The sequence below is a fragment of the Amia ocellicauda genome, unplaced genomic scaffold (assembly GCF_036373705.1).
Source record: "Amia ocellicauda isolate fAmiCal2 unplaced genomic scaffold, fAmiCal2.hap1 HAP1_SCAFFOLD_399, whole genome shotgun sequence".
Taxonomy (NCBI): domain Eukaryota; kingdom Metazoa; phylum Chordata; class Actinopteri; order Amiiformes; family Amiidae; genus Amia; species Amia ocellicauda.
Window position 1 is genome coordinate 1 of NW_027102972.1, and position 8,303 is coordinate 8,303.

At 43.6% G+C, this 8,303-nt stretch overlaps 7 non-coding genes across 7 annotated transcripts; all 7 read right to left on the reverse strand.

Moving 5' to 3' along the window:
* Positions 1-1,109: 1,109 nt before the first annotated feature.
* On the reverse strand, positions 1,110-1,228 carry LOC136734508 (5S ribosomal RNA). The gene has a single exon (XR_010810515.1). It is a non-coding gene; the product is annotated as a 5S ribosomal RNA (ribosomal RNA).
* A 1,066-nt stretch (positions 1,229-2,294) lies between these two features.
* Positions 2,295-2,413, reverse strand: LOC136734514 (5S ribosomal RNA). Its single transcript, XR_010810521.1, has one exon. It is a non-coding gene; the product is annotated as a 5S ribosomal RNA (ribosomal RNA).
* Positions 2,414-3,468: 1,055 nt separating this feature from the next.
* Positions 3,469-3,587, reverse strand: LOC136734511 (5S ribosomal RNA). The gene has a single exon (XR_010810518.1). It is a non-coding gene; the product is annotated as a 5S ribosomal RNA (ribosomal RNA).
* A 1,058-nt stretch (positions 3,588-4,645) lies between these two features.
* Positions 4,646-4,764, reverse strand: LOC136734512 (5S ribosomal RNA). Its single transcript, XR_010810519.1, has one exon. It is a non-coding gene; the product is annotated as a 5S ribosomal RNA (ribosomal RNA).
* A 1,066-nt stretch (positions 4,765-5,830) lies between these two features.
* LOC136734509 (5S ribosomal RNA) lies at positions 5,831-5,949 on the reverse strand. Its single transcript, XR_010810516.1, has one exon. It is a non-coding gene; the product is annotated as a 5S ribosomal RNA (ribosomal RNA).
* A 1,055-nt stretch (positions 5,950-7,004) lies between these two features.
* On the reverse strand, positions 7,005-7,123 carry LOC136734510 (5S ribosomal RNA). The gene has a single exon (XR_010810517.1). It is a non-coding gene; the product is annotated as a 5S ribosomal RNA (ribosomal RNA).
* Positions 7,124-8,179: 1,056 nt separating this feature from the next.
* On the reverse strand, positions 8,180-8,298 carry LOC136734513 (5S ribosomal RNA). Its single transcript, XR_010810520.1, has one exon. It is a non-coding gene; the product is annotated as a 5S ribosomal RNA (ribosomal RNA).
* Between the last annotated feature and the right edge of the window lie 5 nt (positions 8,299-8,303).

Here is an 8,303-nt window from a genome sequence, read left to right on the forward strand (position 1 = left end):
ATCGGACGAGATCGGGCGTATTCAGGCTAGTATGGCCGTAAGCCAGGGAGGCTGTCCCTGACGCTCTACTTAAAGGGAAGGCAATATCCGTTTCTGCCGTTCATACTTACAGTTGAACTGTCTCTCTACTCTAAAGCCCGGGACACACCAGCGCGCCGCAGACAGTCCCTGATAACACGCCACGTTGTGGCAACATTGTGGCAACGTTGTGCGTTAGCTGGGGTGCCACACCAGACCGGAACTATATATTACAAAACGAACACATTCTCTTGATAAAACAGCTGTAATTGAGTGCCTGACACGCCAGTCAAGCGCAATCTTGAGAAGGTGTGCATTTCAGTAAGGATTTCAATTGACATGCAGTATGAAACTGAAAGGAGGTTGCATCACTATGATGCATAACATTGCATGTATTGTATTTTCAAGTGTGTGCATTCATCCTGTTGTCATTTTGTTTTGAAAGCAGAAGAATCATTCAACAGGTTGCTGAGACAAATGTAAACCAGTAAAACATATGAAGAGAAACAAACCTTGAATATAAGTTCAGTTGTTTAAACATTTGACAAACTATGGTGAGGGGGTAAGAAAACACACAAATCCAGCAGCTCCTGTATTTCAATACACCAGAACCCAATATTATTGGCGAGTCGGGTAGTCCATCATCACAGTTCGAGGGCAGGCATCATTTCAGTAATTTCATCCCGTTGCATTCACATCCGTGCCTTGAATGAGATTGAATGTGATCTTTGCTCTCAAGTATGTTCCCAAGTTTTACACTTTCGTGCTTTGCATGAATGGGAATGGAACCGTGTGTGTTGAATGAGGCTCCTTGTGAGCACTGAACTTTGTCCGGTGGAGTTCCTTTTTGTGTTGCTGTAATTGTGTCATTTCTCGATGAGAAAGATTAGGCAACATTTAGTCACTTCTAGCCATGATGCTCAATTTATTTATGAATGTACCCTAGTTACTAGGGACCGTTTACGTTGGAGAACAAGATCTATTGTATGCCTGTGTATTTGGGGAAGTCAAATCTGAAATAATGATGAAATTGCGTGTATCCAAAGTTAAAACTCGTGATTTGTCGCCCTCTGGTGTGTAAAAGATGCAAAAGCTTACAGCACCTGGTATTCCCAGGCGGTCTCCCATCCAAGTACTGACCAGGCCCGAGCCTGCTTAGCTTCCGAGATCGGACGAGATCGGGCGTATTCAGGCTAGTATGGCCGTAAGCCAGGGAGGCTGTCCCTGACGCTCTACTTAAAGGGAAGGCAATATCCGTTTCTGCCGTTCATACTTACAGTTGAACTGTCTCTCTACTCTAAAGCCCGGGACACACCAGCGCGCCGCAGACAGTCCCTGATAACACGCCACGTTGTGGCAACATTGTGGCAACGTTGTGCGTTAGCTGGGGTGCCACACCAGACCGGAACTATATATTACAAAACGAACACATTCTCTTGATAAAACAGCTGTAATTGAGTGCCTGACACGCCAGTCAAGCGCAATCTTGAGAAGGTGTGCATTTCAGTAAGGATTTCAATTGACATGCAGTATGAAACTGAAAGGAGGTTGCATCACTATGATGCATAACATTGCATGTATTGTATTTTCAAGTGTGTGCATTCATCCTGTTGTCATTTTGTTTTGAAAGCAGAAGAATCATTCAACAGGTTGCTGAGACAAATGTAAACCAGTAAAACATATGAAGAGAAACAAACCTTGAATATAAGTTCAGTTGTTTAAACATTTGACAAACTATGGTGAGGGGGTAAGAAAACACACAAATCCAGCAGCTCCTGTATTTCAATACACCAGAACCCAATATTATTGGCGAGTCGGGTAGTCCATCATCACAGTTCGAGGGCAGGCATCATTTCAGTAATTTCATCCCGTTGCATTCACATCCGTGCCTTGAATGAGATTGAATGTGATCTTTGCTCTCAAGTATGTTCCCAAGTTTTACACTTTCGTGCTTTGCATGAATGGGAATGGAACCGTGTGTGTTGAATGAGGCTCCTTGTGAGCACTGAACTCTGTCCGGTGGAGTTCCTTTTTGTGTTGCTGTAATTGTGTCATTTCTCGATGAGAAAGATTAGGCAACATTTAGTCACTTCTAGCCATGATGCTCAATTTATTTACGAATGTACCCTAGTTACTAGGGACCGTTTACGTTGGAGAACAAGATCTATTGTATGCCTGTGTATTTGGGGAAGTCAAATCTGAAATAATGATGAAATTGCGTGTATCCAAAGTTAAAACTCGTGATTTGTCGCCCTCTGGTGTGTAAAAGATGCAAAAGCTTACAGCACCTGGTTTTCCCAGGTGGTCTCCCATCCAAGTACTGACCAGGCCCGAGCCTGCTTAGCTTCCGAGATCGGACGAGATCGGGCGTATTCAGGCTAGTATGGCCGTAAGCCAGGGAGGCTGTCCCTGACGCTCTACTTAAAGGGAAGGCAATATCCGTTTCTGCCGCTCATACTTGCAGTTGAACTGTCTCTCTACTCTAAAGTCCGGGACACACCAGCGCGCCGCAGACAGTCCCTGCTAACACGAAACGTTGTGGCAACGTTGTGCGTTAGCTGGGGTGCCACACCAGACCGGAACTATATATTACAAAACGAACACATTGTCTTGATAAAACAGCTGTAATTGAGTGCCTGACACGCCAGTCAAGCGCAATCTTGAGAAGGTGTGCATTTCAGTAAGGATTTCAATTGACATGCAGTATGAAACTGAAAGGAGGTTGCATCACTATGATGCATAACATTGCATGTATTGTATTTTCAAGTGTGTGCATTCATCCTGTTGTCATTTTGTTTTGAAAGCAGAAGAATCATTCAACAGGTTGCTGAGACAAATGTAAACCAGTAAAACATATGAAGAGAAACAAACCTTGAATATAAGTTCAGTTGTTTAAACATTTGACAAACTATGGTGAGGGGGTAAGAAAACACACAAATCCAGCAGCTCCTGTATTTCAATACACCAGAACCCAATATTATTGGCGAGTCGGGTAGTCCATCATCACAGTTCGAGGGCAGGCATCATTTCAGTAATTTCATCCCGTTGCATTCACATCCGTGCCTTGAATGAGATTGAATGTGATCTTTGCTCTCAAGTATGTTCCCAAGTTTTACACTTTCGTGCTTTGCATGAATGGGAATGGAACCGTGTGTGTTGAATGAGGCTCCTTGTGAGCACTGAACTTTGTCCGGTGGAGTTCCTTTTTGTGTTGCTGTAATTGTGTAATTTCTCGATGAGAAAGATTAGGCAACATTTAGTCACTTCTAGCCATGATGCTCAATTTATTTACGAATGTACCCTAGTTACTAGGGACCGTTTACGTTGGAGAACAAGATCTATTGTATGCCTGTGTATTTGGGGAAGTCAAATCTGAAATAATGATGAAATTGCGTGTATCCAAAGTTAAAACTCGTGATTTGTCGCCCTCTGGTGTGTAAAAGATGCAAAAGCTTACAGCACCTGGTATTCCCAGGCGGTCTCCCATCCAAGTACTGACCAGGCCCGAGCCTGCTTAGCTTCCGAGATCGGACGAGATCGGGCGTATTCAGGCTAGTATGGCCGTAAGCCAGGGAGGCTGTCCCTGACGCTCTACTTAAAGGGAAGGCAATATCCGTTTCTGCCGCTCATACTTGCAGTTGAACTGTCTCTCTACTCTAAAGTCCGGGACACACCAGCGCGCCGCAGACAGTCCCTGCTAACACGAAACGTTGTGGCAACGTTGTGCGTTAGCTGGGGTGCCACACCAGACCGGAACTATATATTACAAAACGAACACATTGTCTTGATAAAACAGCTGTAATTGAGTGCCTGACACGCCAGTCAAGCGCAATCTTGAGAAGGTGTGCATTTCAGTAAGGATTTCAATTGACATGCAGTATGAAACTGAAAGGAGGTTGCATCACTATGATGCATAACATTGCATGTATTGTATTTTCAAGTGTGTGCATTCATCCTGTTGTCATTTTGTTTTGAAAGTAGAAGAATCATTTTTGCTGAGGTTGCTGAGACAAATGTAAACCAGTAAAACATATGAAGAGAAACAAACCTTGAATATAAGTTCAGTTGTTTAAACATTTGACAAACTATGGTGAGGGGGTAAGAAAACACACAAATCCAGCAGCTCCTGTATTTCAATACACCAGAACCCAATATTATTGGCGAGTCGGGTAGTCCATCATCACAGTTCGAGGGCAGGCATCATTTCAGTAATTTCATCCCGTTGCATTCACATCCGTGCCTTGAATGAGATTGAATGTGATCTTTGCTCTCAAGTATGTTCCCAAGTTTTACACTTTCGTGCTTTGCATGAATGGGAATGGAACCGTGTGTGTTGAATGAGGCTCCTTGTGAGCACTGAACTTTGTCCGGTGGAGTTCCTTTTTGTGTTGCTGTAATTGTGTCATTTCTCGATGAGAAAGATTAGGCAACATTTAGTCACTTCTAGCCATGATGCTCAATTTATTTATGAATGTACCCTAGTTACTAGGGACCGTTTACGTTGGAGAACAAGATCTATTGTATGCCTGTGTATTTGGGGAAGTCAAATCTGAAATAATGATGAAATTGCGTGTATCCAAAGTTAAAACTCGTGATTTGTCGCCCTCTGGTGTGTAAAAGATGCAAAAGCTTACAGCACCTGGTATTCCCAGGCGGTCTCCCATCCAAGTACTGACCAGGCCCGAGCCTGCTTAGCTTCCGAGATCGGACGAGATCGGGCGTATTCAGGCTAGTATGGCCGTAAGCCAGAAAGGCTGTCCCTGACGCTCTACTTAAAGGGAAGGCAATATCCGTTTCTGCCGTTCATACTTACAGTTGAACTGTCTCTCTACTCTAAAGCCCGGGACACAGCAGCGCGCCGCAGATAGTCCCTGCTAACACGCCACGTTGTGGCAACATTGTGGCAACGTTGTGCGTTAGCTGGGGTGCCACACCAGACCGGAACTATATATTACAAAACGAACACATTGTCTTGATAAAACAGCTGTAATTGAGTGCCTGACACGCCAGTCAAGCGCAATCTTGAGAAGGTGTGCATTTCAGTAAGGATTTCAATTGACATGCAGTATGAAACTGAAAGGAGGTTGCATCACTATGATGCATAACATTGCATGTATTGTATTTTCAAGTGTGTGCATTCATCCTGTTGTCATTTTGTTTTGAAAGCAGAAGAATCATTCAACAGGTTGCTGAGACAAATGTAAACCAGTAAAACATATGAAGAGAAACAAACCTTGAATATAAGTTCAGTTGTTTAAACATTTGACAAACTATGGTGAGGGGGTAAGAAAACACACAAATCCAGCAGCTCCTGTATTTCAATACACCAGAACCCAATATTATTGGCGAGTCGGGTAGTCCATCATCACAGTTCGAGGGCAGGCATCATTTCAGTAATTTCATCCCGTTGCATTCACATCCGTGCCTTGAATGAGATTGAATGTGATCTTTGCTCTCAAGTATGTTCCCAAGTTTTACACTTTCGTGCTTTGCATGAATGGGAATGGAACCGTGTGTGTTGAATGAGGCTCCTTGTGAGCACTGAACTTTGTCCGGTGGAGTTCCTTTTTGTGTTGCTGTAATTGTGTCATTTCTCGATGAGAAAGATTAGGCAACATTTAGTCACTTCTAGCCATGATGCTCAATTTATTTACGAATGTACCCTAGTTACTAGGGACCGTTTACGTTGGAGAACAAGATCTATTGTATGCCTGTGTATTTGGGGAAGTCAAATCTGAAATAATGATGAAATTGCGTGTATCCAAAGTTAAAACTCGTGATTTGTCGCCCTCTGGTGTGTAAAAGATGCAAAAACTTACAGCACCTGGTATTCCCAGGCGGTCTCCCATCCAAGTACTGACCAGGCCCGAGCCTGCTTAGCTTCCGAGATCGGACGAGATCGGGCGTATTCAGGCTAGTATGGCCGTAAGCCAGGGAGGCTGTCCCTGACGCTCTACTTAAAGGGAAGGCAATATCCGTTTCTGCCGCTCATACTTGCAGTTGAACTCTCTCTCTACTCTAAAGTCCGGGACACACCAGCGCGCCGCAGACAGTCCCTGCTAACACGAAACGTTGTGGCAACGTTGTGCGTTAGCTGGGGTGCCACACCAGACCGGAACTATATATTACAAAACGAACATATTGTCTTGATAATACAGCTGTAATTGAGTGCCTGACACGCCAGTCAAGCGCAATCTTGAGAAGGTGTGCATTTCAGTAAGGATTTCAATTGACATGCAGTATGAAACTGAAAGGAGGTTGCATCACTATGATGCATAACATTGCATGTATTGTATTTTCAAGTGTGTGCATTCATCCTGTTGTCATTTTGTTTTGAAAGCAGAAGAATCATTCAACAGGTTGCTGAGACAAATGTAAACCAGTAAAACATATGAAGAGAAACAAACCTTGAATATAAGTTCAGTTGTTTAAACATTTGACAAACTATGGTGAGGGGGTAAGAAAACACACAAATCCAGCAGCTCCTGTATTTCAATACACCAGAACCCAATATTATTGGCGAGTCGGGTAGTCCATCATCACAGTTCGAGGGCAGGCATCATTTCAGTAATTTCATCCCGTTGCATTCACATCCGTGCCTTGAATGATATTGAATGTGATCTTTGCTCTCAAGTATGTTCCCAAGTTTTACACTTTCGTGCTTTGCATGAATGGGAATGGAACCGTGTGTGTTGAATGAGGCTCCTTGTGAGCACTGATCTTTGTCCGGTGGAGTTCCTTTTTGTGTTGCTGTAATTGTGTCATTTCTCGATGAGAAAGATTAGGCAACATTTAGTCACTTCTAGCCATGATGCTCAATTTATTTACGAATGTACCCTAGTTACTAGGGACCGTTTACGTTGGAGAACAAGATCTATTGTATGCCTGTGTATTTGGGGAAGTCAAATCTGAAATAATGATGAAATTGCGTGTATCCAAAGTTAAAACTCGTGATTTGTCGCGCTCTGGTGTGTAAAAGATGCAAAAGCTTACAGCACCTGGTATTCCGAGGCGGTCTCCCATCCAAGTACTGACCAGGCCCGAGCCTGCTTAGCTTCCGAGATCGGACGAGATCGGGCGTATTCAGGCTAGTATGGCCGTAAGCCAGGGAGGCTGTCCCTGACGCTCTACTTAAAGGGAAGGCAATATCCGTTTCTGCCGTTCATACTTACAGTTGAACTGTCTCTCTACTCTAAAGCCCGGGACACACCAGCGCGCCGCAGACAGTCCCTGCTAACACGAAACGTTGTGGCAACGTTGTGCGTTAGCTGGGGTACCACACCAGACCGGAACTATATTTTACAAAACGAACACATTTGTCTTGATAAAACAGCTGTAATTGAGTGCCTGACACGCCAGTCAAGCGCAATCTTGAGAAGGTGTGCATTTCAGTAAGGATTTCAATTGACATGCAGTATGAAACTGAAAGGAGGTTGCATCACTATGATGCATAACATTGCATGTATTGTATTTTCAAGTGTGTGCATTCATCCTGTTGTCATTTTGTTTTGAAAGCAGAAGAATCATTCAACAGGTTGCTGAGACAAATGTAAACCAGTAAAACATATGAAGAGAAACAAACCTTGAATATAAGTTCAGTTGTTTAAACATTTGACAAACTATGGTGAGGGGGTAAGAAAACACACAAATCCAGCAGCTCCTGTATTTCAATACACCAGAACCCAATATTATTGGCGAGTCGGGTAGTCCATCATCACAGTTCGAGGGCAGGCATCATTTCAGTAATTTCATCCCGTTGCATTCACATCCGTGCCTTGAATGAGATTGAATGTGATCTTTGCTCTCAAGTATGTTCCCAAGTTTTACACTTTCGTGCTTTGCATGAATGGGAATGGAACCGTGTGTGTTGAATGAGGCTCCTTGTGAGCACTGATCTTTGTCCGGTGGAGTTCCTTTTTGTGTTGCTGTAATTGTGTCATTTCTCGATGAGAAAGATTAGGCAACATTTAGTCACTTCTAGCCATGATGCTCAATTTATTTACGAATGTACCCTATTTACTAGGGACCGTTTACGTTGGAGAACAAGATCTATTGTATGCCTGTGTATTTGGGGAAGTCAAATCTGAAATAATGATGAAATTGCGTGTATCCAAAGTTAAAACTCGTGATTTGTCGCGCTCTGGTGTGTAAAAGATGCAAAAGCTTACAGCACCTGGTATTCCCAGGCGGTCTCCCATCCAAGTACTGACCAGGCCCGAGCCTGCTTAGCTTCCGAGATCGGACGAGATCGGGCGTATTCAGGCTAGTATGGCCGTAAGCCAGGG